The following is a 19,595-nucleotide window of genomic DNA, read 5'->3' as shown; positions in this document are numbered from 1 at the left end:
GATGGGGACGTTTTCAAGACGACAACCATCTGCACGAACAGTTGATTAACGTTTGCAGCAGCACGGACTATCAGCTCGGAGACCGTGGCTGCGGTTACTCTTGACGCTGCATCACACACAGCAGCGCGTGCGATAGTGTACTCGACGACGAACCTGGGTGCACGAATGGAAAAACGTCATTTTTTCGGATGAATCCAGATTCTGTTCACAGCATCATGATGGTTCGCATCCGTGTTTGGCGACATCGCGGTGAACGCAAGTTGGAAGTGTGTATTCGTCATCGCCATACTGGCGTATCACCCGGCGTCAAGGTATGGGCTGCCATTGGTTACACGTCTCTGTCAGCTCTTGTTCGCATTGACAGCACTTTGAACAGTAGACGTTACATTTGAGATGTCTTACGACCCGTCGCTCTACCCTTCATTTCCTACATTTCAGCAGGATAATGCACGACCGCATGTTGCAGGTCCTGTACGGGCCTCTCTGGATACAGAAAATCTTCGACTGCTGCCCTGCCCAGCACATTCTCCAGATCTCTCACCAATTGAAAATCTCTGGTCAATGATGACCGACCAACTGGCTCGTCACAATACGCCAGTCAGTACTCTTGATCAACTGTGGTATCGTGTTGAAGCTGCATGGGGAGCTGTACCTGTACACGCCATCCGAGCTCTGTTTGACTCAATGCCCAGGCGTATCGAGGCCGTTATTACGGCCAGAGGTGGTTGTTCTGGGTACTGATTTCTCAAGATCTATTCACCCAAATTACGTGAAAATTTAATCACATGTAAGTTCAAAACAGTATAACATGTCTGTCCAATGAATACGCGTTTATCAACTGCATTTCATCTTGGTGTAGGAACTTTGATGGCCAGTAGGCAACGGTTAAGTCAAAATTTGGAAGCAATCGGTGAAGAGTTTAAGGAGATTGAAGATTTTGGACACACGAACATTTACGTGTTTATTTACTGAAACGGCTAATATGGCAGGACTACAGAGGCCTCTACTCCTTGCGGTGAGGACGCCGTTACCATGGATTATAAAGCGTAGATCAGGCGCCCTCTACTCTGTTAGCGAGGACGCCTTGATTGTCGATATTTCCATATCAAAAAAGTGACATCTCTGTGGATGAAGAGCCATGACTACCGCTACTACGGCAACGGACGCCGTGTCCTGGGCCGAGATAACGCCGTACGAACACACCAGCTGCTACCATGACGACGGCGTCCTCGCTAACAGACTAGAGGGCGCCTGATCTTCTTCTCATACACAGACAGCAGTTGCCTGGTGAAACGTTCTTGTGATGCCTCGTGTAAGGAGGACAAATGCGTACCATCACGTTTCCGACTTTGATAAAGGTCGGATTGTAGGCTATAGCGATTGCGGTTTATCGTATCGCGACATTGCTGCTCGCGGTGGTCGACGTCCAATGACTGTTAGCAGAATATGGAATCGGTTGGTCCAGGAGGGTAATATGGAACGCCGTGCTGGATCCCAAGGGCCTCGCATCACTAGCAGTCGAGATGACAGGCATCTTATCCGCATGGCTGTAACGGATCGTGCAGCCACGTCTCGATCCCTGAGTCAACAGATGGGGACGTTTGCAAGACAACAACCATCTGCGCGAACAGTTCGACGACGTTTGCAGCAGCACGGCTGCAGTTACCCTTGACGCTGCATCACAGACAGGAGCGCGTGCGATAGTGTACTCGACGACGAACCTGGGTGCACGAATGGCAAAACGTCATTTTTTCGGATGAATCCAGATTCTGTTCACAGCATCATGATGGTTCGCATCCGTGTTTGGCGACATCGCGGTGAACGCAAGTTGGAAGTGTGTATTCGTCATCGCCGTACTGGCGTATCACCCGGCGTCAAGGTATGGGCTGCCATTGGTTACACGTCTCTGTCAGCTCTTGTTCGCATTGACAGCACTTTGAACAGTAGACGTTACATTTGAGATGTCTTACGACCCGTCGCTCTACCCTTCATTTCCTACATTTCAGCAGGATAATGCACGACCGCATGTTGCACGTCCTGTACGGGCCTTTCTGGATACAGAAAATCTTCGACTGCTGCCCTGCCCAGCACATTCTCCAGATCTCTCAGCAACTGAAAACGTCTGGTCAATGGTGACCGAGCAACTGGCTCGTCACAATACGCCAGTCACTACTCTTGATCAACTGTGGTACGTGTTGAAGCTGCATGGGGAGCTGTACCTGTACACGCCATCCCAGCTCTGTTTGACTCAATGCCCAGGCGTATCGAGGCCGTTATTACGGCCAGAGGTGGTTGTTCTGGGTACTGATTTCTCAGGATCTATTCACCCAAATTGCGTGAAAATGTAATCACATGTAAGTTCAAAACAGTATAACATGTCTGTCCAATGAATACGCGTTTATCATCTGCATTTCATCTTGGTGTAGGAACTTTGATGGCCAGTAGTGTAGGTATGCGCGCGTACTCGAAGGCAACGGTTAAGTCAAAATTTGGAAGCAATCGGTGAAGAGTTTAAGGAGATTGAAGATTTTGGACACACGAACATTTACGTGTTTATTTATAGAGATGTGTGGAGTGGTGAGGTCAAAGTCTTGGGTGACTGGACTAGGCGGTGTGTGTGTGTGTGTGTGTGTGTGTGTCTGTGTGTGTTTGTGTGTGCGAGAGAGAGAGAGAGAGAGAGAGAGAGAGAGAGAGAGAGAGAGAGAGACAGAGAGTCGACGTAACGGAGGCACCACAGTTACACCGCGGCTTGCGAGGCAAATGCCCATTCCTGCGCGCCTCCCGGTGCTGAATTTAATAACGCGTGCCAGCAATAAGAGCGCAATTCCAGCATCCGCGTCCCGGCCCTCTCGTTTCATTTCTGTTTTAACGCGCGGCAGTTACGTGAGCACCGCGGTACCTCCCGCTATTCGAGCTGGTGCCCGCGATTAATTTAGGGCGAGCTCGCGGCGCTGCACGCCGCCACGGCAGACCTCAAACGTCACGGGGTTACACTCGTACCGAGCGCGGCACCGCGGCGCAATTCATTACTGCTCCACTTCAAAATTAAACGTTTTGCTTCAATTCATTCTTTCCCATCTGAATGCAGGCGATAGGAGGGTCACCCAGCTAGAGGAATGACTGCTGGTCAGACACACGCACGGCTCATGTGCTATCAGTGAGTGTGCTGTCCGTATGTACAGGGTGAGGCAGTGAAACGGCACGATTTCGATAGTGGTTGTCGGGCGCGGAGGGGGGTTGCGAGAGTGGGGGAAGTGACCTTGGGCGTCTAGAGTGGTGGAAGTTTCAGTAGCCATTAGTGATGGGCTAAACTGCGATTTTCCGATATCAGTGATTTCTGTGAATGCTACTTTTGAGTATCTGTGATTCTTAACTGTGATTTGTCGCAGTTAAGGAAAAAAGGTCGTGTATCCCTCCGCCACTGCGATTTCTGCTACTTCCGCGATTTTTGCGATTTCTGCGACTTACCACCGTATGAAAAAGTTACATCTGTCAACACAGAAAATTGCATCTCAACAAACCTGTCATTGGCAAGTATGTTTTACGTTTTTTCTTCCGTTGGCTTTAATTTTGTATTAAAGAAACAACTGTGAAAATATTAATAGTGTAATTAATATGTAAGTAGCCGTACAGTACCGTAATAGTTCGTATTTAGAAAATGAATTCTAACATATTGTTATGTTCACAGGTACCTGAACTACATTTCAGTCACTCAGTAAAGTGATAACTCAAAATATCATTGTCAACAGATCTGAAGAAATTGCCACTGCGTCTTTAGACCGTTTTCGTCAGACGAGAGGTTAGTTTCTAAGCGTTTCGATGGACTTAATTACTTCAGTGAGATCGTTATTGCAAATGTGATATTCATTATAGCAAATATTAGCAATCTACTCTGTGAATTATATTGCTAGTAATTAATGACAGCAAAAATTGTTTAATAATCCTTGTGTTTTTGCAGACACAGTTCTGACTCTGATTACTGGTTGCTGTACGTATCTATCCACATCAAGGCTGTTTTTGAGAGAGACTCGTGAAGATTCAAGACAGTTCTTAGAGGATTTGCAGTTTAAAAGTGAAATAATTGTGAAATAAGTGTGTGAATGATTAAACTGTGTTTTATTGAAGTTGTTGTGCGATTTTAAAGGAATAATAAATGTCAAATACAGTGAGTGAATGATAAAAATCTCATTTTCCACATGTTTAAGCCGTCCTATACCCATAATTTTCCGCCACTTACTTATTGGTAAACACTTGTTGGAGAGTGACATGCCGCCCCCCCCCCCCCCCCTTTCTCCACAATCTTGGTGTGACACTGACCTGTAACTTATCCCGAAGTCTACAATATGCATTTTGAGGCTGTTGATATGAAAGTGGGAAGTACAGATCTTCCAGTTAAATCAGGAATAGCTTAAGTGCATTACTTGAAAGTAACACAGGAAAAGCTTACTTATGTAGGTGGTAGTAGTGTTGGCAAAAAGTTCTTGTGTGTGAAGTTGCCATGTAGAACACCAGGTGTAAAACTTTTCTCCCGAGTCTTGAACTGTGTCGGAACAAAAGTGAGGCATTCATATGGCTGTTTTCATTTCTCTACACTTATACAGATGTCTAAGTTCTGGTGTGTTAACACTGCAAAGTCCTGTAGGCATGTGGAGTATTAACCAAAACTGTCATATTGGAAGCAGAATCAAACACATTTGTTACGTTACTTGATATTTTCAGGAGAAAAAGGCAATGTTGTTTCTTATTAATATAATACATTCAGAGTCACAGCAGTATTTGACCAACCATAACTGATGCTGAATGTGCATGTCGTCATATAATATGAAGGGCTTATTTCAATAGTGGTACAAGTCCATTACCTCCACTTTTCTGTCTATAATGCTTCTGAAATTAGTGATCCAAACAAACATAAATAAAGGTTCATCTCTAGCAAGAAGCCATATGTTTGAATATTTCTGGTATCTCAAATGCAGATTTGTCAGCGCTCATTTAACTGTACGACTCTGTATCTCAAAATGAACAAAAATGGACTTGTACCACTATTGAAATAAGCCCTTCATATGCACACACAGCACATCGATCTCGTGAGGCACAAGGCTCTCATAACGAAGTACGTACGTCGGTCAACAGATGACACTAGGAAAGGTATGTTAACTGCGCTTTTTAGTTGCTACTTGCGACTCTTAGTTGCGATTTGTCACAGAAATCGCAGTTTGACTCGGTAGCGAATAGCGTAGTATGAACTTTTCTCAACATATGGCAGTGCTAACTGCGCTTTTTAGTTGCTACTTGCGACTCTTAGTTGCGACTTGTCACGGAAATCGCAGTTGGACTCAATAGTGTATCGCAGAGATGTGCGTAGTACGAACTTTGACCCACAGATGGCACTGTTAACCGCGCTTTCTAGTTGCTACTTGCGACTCTTAGTTGCGACTTGTCACGGAAATCGCAGTTAGACTCGATACCGTATCGCAGAGATGGACGTAGTACGAACTTTGGACAACAGATGGCACTGTTAACCGCGCTTTCTAGTTGCTACTTGCGACTCTTAGTTGCGACTTGTCACGGAAATCGCAGTTAGACTCGATACCGTATCGCAGAGATGGACGTAGTACGAACTTTGGCCAACAGATGGCACTGTTAACCGCGCTTTTTAGTTGCTACTTGCGACTCTTAGTTGCGACTTGTCACTGAAATCGCAGAAAGCAGTGCTAAATTCGACCAATAGATGGCTCACGTCTTTGAATATGAAATACTACTTGCGACTGCTAACTGTGACTGAAATCGCAGTTAGATTCTGTAAAGTTGCTACTGTGATATCTGTGACTTCTCAGTCACTGTGATTTCTAACAGATACGCGATTTCCTGCCCACCACTAGTAGCCATGGAGCGTTGGTCGAGTGCGCAACGTGCATATGCCGTAAAGGCATATTACAAAAACGCGGATAGTGTGGTTGGTGCTCAACGCGCCTTTCGTCGTGAATTCAACCTGCCGCCACGGGCTCCCGTGCCATCAAGGAAAGCCATTCTCCTTTGGGTTAAAACCTTTGAAGCTACTGCTAGCACAACAAAGAAAAGAGGCGGCAGCACAAAAACAATCCGGACACCCGAGAACATTAATCGTGTGCGCGAAGCGTTGGGACGAAGTCCGCGAAAATCCGCGAGACGGCACAGCGCAGAACTTGGTCTCAGCAATCGATCAGTAAGACGGATTTTGAAGAGTGACCTTCACTATCATCCATACAAAATTCAGGTAGTGCAAGCCCTTAAACGTAATGACTACAATAACCGTATACGCTTTTGCCAGTCAATGCTTAACGTTATTGAACGAAATGAAGAAAGAGTGCATAACTTATGGATGAGTGATGAAGCCCACTTTCATCTTAGTGGGTACGCAAATAAGCAAAACTTCAGATATTGGTCCTCAGATAACCCGCACGAACTTCATGAAAAACCTCTCCATTCTGAAAAAGTAACAGTCTGGTGCGCAATGTCATCTCGTGGAATCGTGGGGCCCTATTTTTTTGAAGATGAAGATGGCAACACAGTGACGGTAAACTCTGGACGTTATGCTGACATGTTGACCATTTTTGGTCTGCCTGGAATTGATCGACATGATCCAGATGCTGAAACACTCTTCCAGCAAGATGGTGCAACAAGCCATACTGCTAATGTCTCAATGGAATTGCTCAGACTTGCATTTCCACGACGTCTAATCAGCAGGAATGGCGATTTCCCCTGGCCTGCCCGTTCACCAGATCTGACGGCACCAGACTTTTTTCTTTGGGGCTACCTCAAGTGCAAAGTCTTCTAGGAAAATCCACCAAGAACAAAAGAAGACCTGAAGGAGCGAATTCGACAGGAAATTAACAACATTCCAGTGCAGATGCTACGAAACGTCATGGGACAATTTCATCTCAGGCTTAGACAATGTGTGCAAAACCAAGGACGACACCTCACTGACACCATATTTAAAAAATGATTGTTTTTAAGTTAAATCTTTAATTTCCACTCTTGTACTTGAGATCCATGTTCAACTATTATGATTTTACTTGTAAATAAATCTTTGGTGCTTTTACAAAATCGTGCCGTTTCACTGCCTCACCCTGTAGAATGGGGAAGGCGCGCTATCTGTCTCAGTTTGACCGAGGGCAGACTGTGATGGCCCAGGAGCTCGGCACAAGTATTTCGGAGACTGCACCACTTCTCGGGTGTGCGAGGAGTGCTGCGAGGAGCGTCTTGACACATGCCGCACTCGTGGCCCAGCGGTTCTGGGCGCTACAGTCTGGAACCGCGCGACCGCTACGGTCGCAGGTTCGAATCCTGCCTCCGGCAAGGATGTGTGTGATGTCCTTACGTTAGTTACGCTTAAGTAGTTCTGAGTTCTACAGGATTGATGACCTCATACGTTAAGTGCCATAGTGGTCAGAGCCATTTGTCTTGAACACGTGGCGAAGCCAAGGTACGCCTCATTATAGATATCGGACGTCATAGGCTGGGCAGGGGTAAAATACAGGGATGCAAAGGCTATTTAGAATTTGTACAGAAATCAGATGACAGTTATGAGAGTCGAGGGACTTGAAAGGGAAGCAGTGTTTGGGAAGGGAGCCAGAGAGGGTTGTAGCCTTTCCCCGATTTTCTTCAACCTGTATATTGAGCAAGCAGTAAAGGAAACAAAAGAGAAAATTCGGAGTAGGAATTAAAATCCACATGGAGAAGAAATAAAAACTTTGAGGTTCGCCGATGACATTGTAATTCTGTCAGAGACAGCAAAGGACTTGGAAGAGCAGTTGAACGGAATGGATGGTGTCTTGAAGGGAGGATATAAGATGAACATCAACAAAAGCAAAACGAGGATAATGGAATGTAGTCGAATTAAGTCGGGTGATGCTGAGGGAATTAGATTAGGAATTTTTTTTTTATTATTTTGAGCTTTTCCTCATTACAGAGGCTTATCTCCAACATAATAATTTACTTGGAAATTACAATACAAACAATAAACGTTCTTAAACTATAATCTCAAAATATTTCTCCAGGTGTTTCGATCTTGTGTGTCCTCTTCCTCTGCGCCCATTCTCCTCATTGTGTGCTGTACATTTTGGAGCCAGGTTGTCATAGGTCGTCCTCTTCTTCTTCTCCCCTCCGGTTCCCACTCCAGTATCAATTTTGGTATTCTGGTTTTCTCCATTCGTCGTATATGCCCGTACCACTGTAATTTCTTCCTATCCATTACGTCATATATACTTTCTTTTATTTCCATTCTCCTTATTACTTCGGTGTTCTTTATCTTTTCTTTCCTGGAGATTCTTGCCGATCTTCTCCAAAAGTCCATCTCTAGAGCTTGTAATTTTTTAATGTGCTTCATGTTAATTGTCCAGGTCTCCGTTCCATACAGAACCACACTCTCTAATATGGATTTGTATATTAGTTTTTTAGTTCTGCTCATTACATTCCTGCTCCATAAGACTGAGTTAAGCATCCCAATGACCCTCCGTCCGCTACTAATTCTTTTATTGATTTCTGACTCTGATTTTCCCTTGATTTCTAAAATGGATCCTAAATAACAGAAAGTGTTTATCTTTTTGTTTTTCTTTCGTTCAATGTATAGCTCATCTGAATCATTAGTCCAGTATTCTGTTTTTTGGTAATTAATCTTCAACCCCCAAGTTTTGTATGCTACTGCTAGTTGATTGCACATATAGTTAGCATCCTCCCCATCTTGTGCTACGACTACTTGATCATCAGCAAATAATAAATGATGTAGGTAAACTCCATCTCTTATTTCTAATCCCATACTATTACATTTATGAGACCATGTTCTAAGGCTAATATCTATATAGATTTTAAATAATGATGGTGACATGGGACAGCCTTGTAAAAGGCCTTTGCTTGTTCTAAATTTCTGTGAAAGTTTATTACCAACTTTCACTTGGCAAATGTTATCTTTATACATCTGTTGTATTATTTTAATCAAGGGAGGGTTTATGTTTGCCATATGTAGTGCTCTCCAAAGTAATTTTCTCGGAACAGTATCATATGCTTTTTCTAGATCTATGAAAATTAATCCTATATTTTTTGATTTTTCCCTATGTTTCTCCAAAATCTGTCGTAATGTGAAAATATGGTCTACACATGATCTCCCAGCCGTGAATCCACATTGTTCTTCTTGGGTTCTAAAATTTTTTTCCAGTTTGTTTTTAATTACTTTCGCAAAAATTCTCATTAATGTGTTTGTAACACAAATTCCTCGATAGTTTGAACAAATTTTGCGATCCCCTTTCTTAAATATTGTATTAATGTAACCTAGCTTCATCTCGTTGGGTATTGAATCTCCATGTATCATTTTGTTGAAGAGCTGTGTTATCAGTTTCACAATTTTGTCACCACCATATTTCAGACACTCCAGATTGATATTGTCTGGTCCCGGTGATTTACCATTCTTTCCTGTTCTCAACGCCTGAAGTACTTCACTTTCTAAAATCTGGATCTCATCATCTTCATGTCCTTTATCTTCCCCTGTTCCTTCTTCTAGATATTCTTCTCTGTCCTCATTTAATAATTTTTGGAAATACTCTTCCCATTCCTTTTGTGTTATCAGTTGGAGATTAGTTTTGCTTTTTGTATCCTGTCGAAGCCCTTTCAATACTGACCACGCTTCTTTTGCTCTCCCAAATCCTAATTTGCTATTCACCTTGGCACATGTTCTTTCCCATGCTTCATTTTTTGCCATCCTTATTTTTCTCATCACTTCATTCTTCTTTTCCTTGTATAGAGACACTTAAAGTAGTAAAGGAGTTTTGTTATTTGGGGAGCAAAAAAACTCATGATGGTCCAAGTAGAGAGGATATAAAATGTAGACTGGCAATGGCAAGGAAAGCGTTTCTGAAGAAGAGAAATTTGTTAACATCGAGTATAGATTTAAGTGTCAGGAAGCTGTTTCTGAAAGTATTTTTATGGAATGTAGCCATGTATGGAAGTGAAACATGGACGATAACTAGTCTGGTCAAGAAGAGAATAGAAGCTTTCGAAATGTGATGCTACAGAAGAATGCTGAAGATTAGATGGGTAGATCACATAACTAATGAGGAGGTATTGAATAGAGTTGGAGAGAAGAAAAATTTGTGGCACAACTTGACTAGAAGAAGGTATCGGTTGGTAGGAGATATTCTGAGGCATCGAGGGATCGCCAAATTAGTATTGGAGGGCAGCATGGAGGGTAAAAATTGTAGACGGAGACCAAGAGATGAATACATTAAGCGGATTCAGAGGGATGTAGGCTGCAGTAGGTACTGGGAGATGAAGAAGCTTGCACAGGATAGAGTAGCATGGACATCTGCATCAAACCAGTATCTGGACTGAAGACCACAACAACAACAACAGGCTGGGCAGACAGGTAAAACAGGACAGCCGGCGATGTGGGACGGAAATAACATCAGACTTTGTTGCTGAAAAGAGAACGAGTGTGTCTGATCACATAGTGCACCAAACACTCCTAATGATGGGCTTCCACAGCTAATGAGTCAATGTTAAGACCACGACATCGGCGACTACGACTGAAATGGGCACACGACCACTGACATTAAATGTTGGAGCAGTGTAGAGCACTGCATAGCCTGATGAACCCCGATACCTTCTTTACCGTGCTGATGGAAGGGGGCGAATCCGTCGTCTTCCAGGAGAACAGCACCTTGATACCTGTAGTGCAGGTCGGAGAGAAGCTTGCGGCAGCTCCACTGTGCTCTGGGGAACATTCATGTCGGCTCCACGGGTTCAGTGGAGCTCGGTCAAGGCACCATGACGGCCAAGGAGTATTGTACACTGGTTGCAGTCCACACACACCCCTTCACGACAATCCTGTTTCCCAACGGCAGTGGCATTCTTCAACAAGATAACGCGCCATGGCACAAGACCTGTAATGTGACCTAGTGGTTCAAGCAGGACACTCGCAAATTCCAGATGATGCACTGGCCTCGCAACTCACCAGATCTGAACCCGATCGAACATACACTCCTGGAAATGGAAAAAAGAACACATGGACACCGGTGTGTCAGACCCACCATACTTGCTCCGGACACTGCGAGAGGGCTGTACAAGCAATGATCACACGCACAGCACAGCGGACACACCAGGAACCGCGGTGTTGGCCGTCGAATGGCGCTAGCTGCGCAGCATTTGTGCACCGCCGCCGTCAGTGTCAGCCAGTTTGCCGTGGCATACGGAGCTCCATCGCAGTCTTTAACACTGGTAGCATGCCGCGACAGCGTGGACGTGAACCGTATGTGCAGTTGACGGACTTTGAGCGAGGGCGTATAGTGGGCATGCGGGAGGCCGGGTGGACGTACCGCCGAATTGCTCAACACGTGGGGCGTGAGGTCTCCACAGTACATCGATGTTGTGGCCAGTGGTCGGCGGAAGGTGCACGTGCCCGTCGACCTGGGACCGGACCGCAGCGACGCACGGATGCACGCCAAGACCGTAGGATCCTACGCAGTGCCGTAGGGGCCGCACCGCCACTTCCCAGCAAATTAGGGACACTGTTGCTCCTGGGGTATCGGCGAGGACCATTCGCAACCGTCTCCATGAAGCTGGGCTACGGTCCCGCACACCGTTAGGCCGTCTTCCGCTCACGCCCCAACATCGTGCAGCCCGCCTCCAGTGGTGTCGCGACAGGCGTGAATGGAGGGACGAATGGAGACGTGTCGTCTTCAGCGATGAGAGTCGCTTCTGCCTTGGTGCCAATGATGGTCGTATGCGTGTTTGGCGCCGTGCAGGTGAGCGCCACAATCAGGACTGCATACGACCGAGGCACACAGGGCCAACACCCGGCATCACGGTGTGGGGAGCGATCTCCTACACTGGCCGTACACCACTGGTGATCGTCGAGGGGACACTGAATAGTGCACGGTACATCCAAACCGTCATCGAACCCATCGTTCTACCATTCCTAGACCGGCAAGGGAACCTGCTGTTCCAACAGGACAATGCACGTCCGCATGTATCCCGTGCCACCCAACGTGCTCTAGAAGGTGTAAGTCAACTACCCTGGCCAGCAAGATCTCCGGATCTGTCCCCCATTGAGCATGTTTGGGACTGGATGAAGCGTCGTCTCACGCGGTCTGCACGTCCAGCACGAACGCTGGTCCAACTGAGGCGCCAGGTGGAAATGGCATGGCAAGCCGTTCCACAGGACTACATCCAGCATCTCTACGATCGTCTCCATGGGAGAATAGCAGCCTGCATTGCTGCGAAAGGTGGATATACACTGTACTAGTGCCGACATTGTGCATGCTCTGTTGCCTGTGTCTATGTGCCTGTGGTTCTGTCAGTGTGATCATGTGATGTATCTGACCCCAGGAATGTGTCAATAAAGTTTCCCCTTCCTGGGACAATGAATTCACGGTGTTCTTATTTCAATTTCCAGGAGTGTATTTTGGATGTGATTGAACGTCGCATCAGAGCTTATCGCCGCCCTCCCTGGACATTGCGGGAATTAGGCGACTTGTGTGTGCAGTTGTGGCGCCAACTGCCTGCAGTGACCTGCCACAGCGTCATTGCTTCCACGCCTATCCTTATAGACTGAGGTGACAAAAGTCAACGGATATCGAAATGCAAATATACAGATGGCAGTAGTATCGTGTTCACAAGATACGAATGGGCAGCGGATAGGCGGAGCTGACATTTGTACTCAGGTGATTCATGTGAAAAGGTTCTCAGGGTGATTCTGGCTGCACGATGGGTTTTAACAGTTAGAGCTAGATGCATGGGACATCGCATTTCAGAAACCGTTGTGGTGTTCCATATTCTCGGATTCACAGTGTCAAGAGAGTGCCGAGAATACCCACATTTCAGGCGTTACCTCTCGCCACGGACAGCGCAGTGGCTGACGGCCTTCACTTAACGACCGACAGCAGCGGCGTTTGTGTAGAGCTGTCAGTGTCGACAGACAAGCAACTCTGCGTGAAATAACGAAAGAAATCAATGTGGGACACACGAAGCGAGTGCCTTTGCTTACAGCACAAAGTCCTGCTGCGCCTTTCCTGGGCACGTGACCACATCGGTTGGAGCCTAGACGACTGGAAAACCATGGTCTGCGGCCTTATTCTGTATCGTTCATACAGATCGGTGTAGTACGTTACTCTCGGTAATGACGTCATTTTCGGTTCTTTACCGAAATGTCCTATTCAGTAAGCTTCTGTTACCGAACTGTCCTCCCATTGATTTTACGACAATTGTACCGAGAGGTTTTGGATTTCGGTGTGGCCCTGTCGATCGGTCAGCTGTCGTTTATGTACACATATAATTTGTTATTTTAAACATATTTAGCGGTTTTAGCTTTGGATTTAGTGATTGTGTTACTAGAGAATCACCAGAGGACTGCATGGGGGCTTAATTAAATTTATGATTATGCAAATAATTTTAACTGTCTGTCCGGTTACGCAGTCTCGTAAACGGTTGGCCCTGACTGGTTTTAGTACGCAATCTGACTGCATCGAATAACAACAAGAAATGAAACAAAACTTCCGTTAACACAATTAATTAATTAAGTCCCCAGCAACTATAAAACCTACGAAACAACAAACACAAGTGTAGCTGTTCTGTGTGTGGAAGTGTGACTCAACGTACACATCTGGCCCGGTTCTTCTTCAATAAGACAAGAAATTTTAAGTACAATTTATATTGAAGTAATTAAAAAAAATAGAAATACTATAATTGCGCAAGAAAACCAGAATTACACTCTAATACAAGAACACAAGCCAGATGCTTTGTTGACTGAACCTGTAATGACACATTATTTAAGACATTGAAATAATAAAAGAAAAGGGGAATTTTTTACCTCATATATATTGACGAAAAGCACTCTGATCGTTACAATATCTCCATTCGAACAAAATCTGCTGTCTAGCCCATCAAAACTGCATGAAACATGGAAGAAGCACTCTCCACCACGACTTCACAACAACTCTCCACTACCACCTCTCGACAAGCACTCCCCTCTACCGCATCTGAACGACTACTACTTGTGGAGGCGGCTAAATAATACTCTCTGGCGCAATCTCTGGCGCTGTGGCTCAGTGTAGCCACCTTTCAGGACGCATCCGGTTGGGAAGCGAGTTCATAATACACTATTTTCCTTTGTTAGAAATATGGTTAGGTTAGGTTGTTACTGTGAATGATTAGATAAAAAAAATTCGTTTTGAGTGGACTGGATGTTACTGATTGGCAATTTCGCAACACTGTAGTCATACATTGGTAACTACCTCTGTCAGCATATACAGGGTGTTTCAAAAATGACCGGTATATTTGAAACGGCAATAAAAAATAAACGAGCAGCGATAGAAATACACCGTTTGTTGCAATATGCTTGGGACAACAGTACATTTTCAGGCAGACAAACTTTCGAAATTACAGTAGTTACAATTGTCAACAACAGATGGCGCTGCGGTCTGGGAAACTCTATAGTACGATGTTTTCCACATATCCACTATGCGTAGCAATAATATGGCGTAGTCTCTGAATGAAATTACCCGAAACCTTTGACAACGTGTCTGGCGGAATGGCTTCACATGCAGATGAGATGTACTGCTTCAGCTGTTCAATTGTTTCTGGATTCTGGCGGTACACCTGTTCTTTCAAGTGTCCCCACAGAAAGAAGTCACAGGGGTTCATGTCTGGCGAATAGGGAGGCCGATCCACGCCGCCTCCTGTATGTTTCGGATAGCCCAAAGCAATCACACGATCATCGAAATATTCATTCAGGAAATTAAAGACGTCGGCCGTGCGATGTGGCCGGGCACCATCTTGCATAAACCACGAGGTGTTCGCAGTGTCGTCTAAGGCAGTTTGTACCGCCACAAATTCACGAAGAATGTCCAGATAGCGTGATGCAGTAATCGTTTCGGATCTGAAAAATGGGCCAATGATTCCTTTGGAAGAAATGGCGGCCCAGACCAGTACTTTTTGAGGATGCAGGGACGATGGGACTGCAACGTGGGGCTTTTCGGTTCCCCATATGCGCCAGTTCTGTTTATTGACGAAGCCGTCCAGGTAAAAATAAGCTTCGTCAGTAAACCAAATGCTGCCCACATGCATATCGCCGTCATCAATCCTGTGCACTATATCGTTAGCGAATGTCTCTCGTGTAGCAACGGTAGCGGCGCTGAGGGGTTGCCGCGTTTGAATTTTGTACGGATAGAGGTGTAAACTCTGGCGCACGAGACGATACGTGGATGTTGGCGTCATTTGGACCACAGCTGCAACACGGCCAATGGAAACCCGAGGCCGCTGTGGGATCACCTGCTGCACTAGCTGCGCGTTGCCCTCTGTGGTTGCCGTACGCGGTCGCCCTACCTTTCCAGCACGTTCGTCTGTCACGTTCCCAGTCCGTTGAAATTTTTCAAACAGATCCTTTATTGTATCGCTTTTCGGTCCTTTGGTTACATTAAACCTCCGTTGAAAACTTCGTCTTGTTGCAACAACACTGTGTTCTAGGCGGTGGAATTCCAACACCAGAAAAATCCTCTGTTCTAAGGAATAAACCATGTTGTCCACAGCACACTTGCACGTTGTGAACAGCACACTCTTACAGCAGAAAGACGACGTACAGAATGGCGCACCCACAGACTGCGTTGTCTTCTATATTTTTCACATCACTTGCAGCGCCATCTGTTGTTGAAAATTGTAACTACTGTAATTTCGAAAGTTTGTCTGCCTGAAAATGTACTGTTGTCCCAAGCATATTGCAACAAACGGTGTATTTCTATCGCTGCTCGTTTAGTTTTTATTGCCGTTTCAAATATACCGGTCATTTTTGAAACACCCTGTAGCAGTTGGTGCAGTGCAGAGCGTTTTCGGTTACCATGCAGGAGGTGCAGAGTTCGATTCGGGGTCGAGACGTCTTTGTTTTTATTTGCTAAAAGTAGTGTGCATGGTTTGGTATCTGGCGTCTCAATCGTCATTCAGCGATTACAGTCGGTGTCCTACAAAACACTTCCAGTTGCGTACTACGAAGGTTTTCACTGGTCAGCTTTTAAAGACACCTTTTGTACGTCCTGGACGCGAATTGTTTCACACCATTGCATCTACTAGGTGCCAAATCTGTTCTCTGTGTACGCTCTTCCAGTGGCCCCATTGATCAGAAGCAACTATTATTCTTGGGACGTTCAGGTCCGTTACATTTCGTTACGGCCTTACGTCACCAGTACGGCTGGCAACGTGCTCTGCAAATACAATGAAGCGCTAAAGAAACTGATACAGGGGTGCGTATTCAAACAGAGATATGCAAAGAGGCAGAATACGGCGCTGAGGTTGACAACGCCTACATACATCTACATCTACATCTACATTTATACTCCGCAAGCCACCCAACGGTGTGTGGCGGAGGGCACTTTACGTGCCACTGTCATTACCTCCCTTTCCTGTTCCAGTCGCGTATGGTTCGCGGGAAGAACGACTGTCTGAAAGCCTCTGTGCGCGCTCTAATCTCTCTAATTTTACATTCGTGATCTCCTCGGGAGGTATAAGTAGGGGGAAGCAATATATTCGATACCTCATCCAGAAACGCACCCTCTCGAAACCTGGCGAGCAAGCTACACCGCGATGCAGAGCGCCTCTCTTGCAGAGTCTGCCACTGGAGTTTGTTAAACATCTCCGTAACGCTATCACGGTTACCAAATAACCCTGTGACGAAACGCGCCGCTCTTCTTTGGATCTTCTCTATCTCCTCCGTCAACCCGATCTGGTGCGGATCCCACACTGATGAGCAATACTCAAGTATAGGTCGAACGAGTGTTTTGTAAGCCACCTCCTTTGTTGATGGACTACATTTTCTAAGGACTCTCCCAATGAATCTCAACCTGGTACCCGCCTTACCAACAATTAATTTTATATGATCATTCCACTTCAAATCGTTCCGCACGCATACTCCCAGATATTTTACAGAAGTAACTGCTACCAGTGTTTGTTCCGCTATCATATACTCATACAATAAAGGATCCTTCTTTCTATGTATTCTCAATACATTACATTTGTCTATGTTAAGGGTCAGTTGCCACTCCCTGCACCAAGTGCCTATCCGCTGCAGATCTTCCTGCATTTCGCTACAATTTTCTAATGCTGCAACTTCTCTGTATACTACAGCATCATCCGCGAAAAGCCGCATGGAACACAAGTCTCTCGAGCAGTTGTTACACCGCTTACTGCTTCTACAATGACAGGTTATCAAGATTTAGGTGAGTCTGAATGTCGTATTGTAGTCGACGCACCAGCGATGGGACACAGCATCTCCGAGGTAGCGATGAAGGGGGGATTTTCCCGCACGACTATTTCAGGAGCGTACCGTGAATATCAGGAATCCGGTAAAACATGAAATCTCCGACATCGCTGCGGCCGGGAAATGATCCTGAAGAACGGGACCAACGACAACTGAAGAGAATCGTTCAACCAGACAGAAGTGCGACCCTTGCAAGTTGCTGCAGATTTCAATGCTGGGCCATCAAAAAGTGTCACCGTCCGAACCATTCAGCAAAAGATCATCGATATGGGCTTTCGCAGTCGTAGGCCCACTCGTGTACCCTTGACGACTGCACGACACAAAGCTTTATGCCTCACCTGGAGCCCGTCAACACCGACATTGGGCTGTTGATGACTGGAAACATGTAGTCTGATCGGACAAGCCTCGTTTCAGATTGTGTCGAGCGGATGGACGTGTGTGGATATGGAGACAACCTCACGAATTCACGGACCCTGTATGTCAACATGAGACTGTTCAAGCTGATGGAGGCTCTGTGATGGTGTGGGGCGTGCGCAGTTGGAGTGATATGGGACACCTGATACGTCTACATACGACTCTGACTGGTGGCACTTACGTGAGCATCGTGTCTGATCAGTTGCATCCATTCGTGTCCGTTGTGCATTCCGACGGACTTGAAAATTCCAGCACGACAATGCGACACCCCACACGTCCAGAATTGCTACATGGCAGCTCCAGGAACACTCTTCTCAGTTTAAACAATTCCGCCGTCCACCAAACTACCAAGACGTGAACATTATTGAGCATATCTGAGGTGCCTTGCAACGTGCTGTTCGGAAGAGATCTCCAACCCCGTCGTACTCGTACTGGCTCTTGAGTGTAATTTCCAGACATGTACTCTGAAAATGGCGGATACATGTGGACTAAGAAACGGTGTATACCACAGTATTATATGGCGGAATGAAATTGGCAAATAAGAAGAACTACGAAACTTCCTGGCAGATTAAAACTGTGTGCCGGACCGAGACTCGAACTCGGGACCTTTGCCTTTCGTGGGCAAGTGCTCTACCAACTGACCTACCCAAGCACGACTCACGCCCCGTCCTCACAGCTTTACTTCTACCAGTACCTCGTCTCTTACCTTCCAAACTTTACCACAGAAGTTCTCCTGCGAACCTTGCAGAACTAGCACTCCTGGAAGAAAGGATATTGCGGAGACATGGCTTAGCCACAGCCTATAGTTCAATTCTTTTATTTTGGCGGCTCGCGCATGCCCGCCCAGACGCGGGAGATTGCTGCGTTGCCAGTTGTACGCGCCAAGAGCGCCATAGTATAGTATAGTTCGCAAACTTCTGTTCAGGGGGGAGCGCGCAGTTTATGAAGTAAAGCCACCACGGCCGCATTAACCCTTTCACTGCTGCAGCGACGTGCTCCCCGCATTCCGCGCTATTCGCGATTTTGTCATCACAACACTGATCGACTATGCAGACACATGGTGTTCCAACTGCTGTGACACACTTATCATTCGATTTCACAAAAACTATTTGGCCCAAAAATTTGATTTTTACACATCTTCTTGACTGATACCTTCCCCCCACAAATGACAATTTTGTTTCTATGTTCAACGCATTAAATGTAGTAAAGCATTGCACGAAATTTTAAAGAGTTTGTAGAGGTAAAAGTCCATAGCGTATACTTTCCGTATGGTCCATTTTAGTTGCCACAATGTTGAGAATGAAATGTGGACACGATAGCTAAATTTCATAAAAAATTTACTGTATAACAATATCTCATTTAAGTACCAGATAGGTGTCGTATGTAATATTGAGAAGTATTCCGTCTTTCACGACTGTAATAAAAGTTTTATTTACACCGGGCGCGTCTGGCTTTATTTTAAAGCACTTCAAACAATCAAAAGGAAGTAGACAAAATACATTAAACATAACAGTGGACTTACAAAAACATTAGGACTTGAATATACCGTCTATCAGTGAAGTGCTCTGAGCTATGTCAAATATAATTTTTGTGTGTGGCACACACAAACAGCATTTATTTGCTAAAACACTGATCAGCCGACACATACGATGAATATTGCGTTAACGCAGCACAAAACTACGAAAGGTGACTTGGCAATGGAGGAGACAAAATACTGTCCACTGAAGACGATTCAAAAGAGAAAAAAAAAGTATGGTCTAAATGAAGTAAGACACTTCGATATCGTTTTTCAATAAAGAAAGTATCAAGCACCAAACATGGTTTGAACCCAGAACCTTTGGGTTAGTAACCAAACACCTTAACGGTTATGCTAACACAGCTCGTCGTTCAGCAGAAGTTCTGGAGGACTCTA

General features: G+C 45.4%; 1 protein-coding gene and 1 long non-coding RNA gene across 4 annotated transcripts in view; one reads left to right on the top strand and one right to left on the bottom strand.

Moving 5' to 3' along the window:
- LOC126108851 (alpha-mannosidase 2) overlaps positions 1–19,595 on the bottom strand; it is an 880,291-nt gene that overhangs the window by 396,870 nt on the left and 463,826 nt on the right. The window lies entirely within an intron of this gene.
- LOC126108854 (uncharacterized) lies at positions 3,455–4,160 on the top strand. Its single transcript, XR_007523642.1, has 3 exons — positions 3,455–3,534; positions 3,689–3,799; positions 3,959–4,160. It is a non-coding gene; the product is annotated as an uncharacterized LOC126108854 (long non-coding RNA).

The sequence above is a fragment of the Schistocerca cancellata genome, chromosome 11 (genome assembly GCF_023864275.1).
Source record: "Schistocerca cancellata isolate TAMUIC-IGC-003103 chromosome 11, iqSchCanc2.1, whole genome shotgun sequence".
In the NCBI taxonomy this organism is placed as follows: Eukaryota; Metazoa; Arthropoda; class Insecta; order Orthoptera; family Acrididae; genus Schistocerca; species Schistocerca cancellata.
The sequence above is the reverse complement of the archived record's forward strand: the minus strand, read 5'-3'. Positions and strand labels throughout refer to the sequence as shown.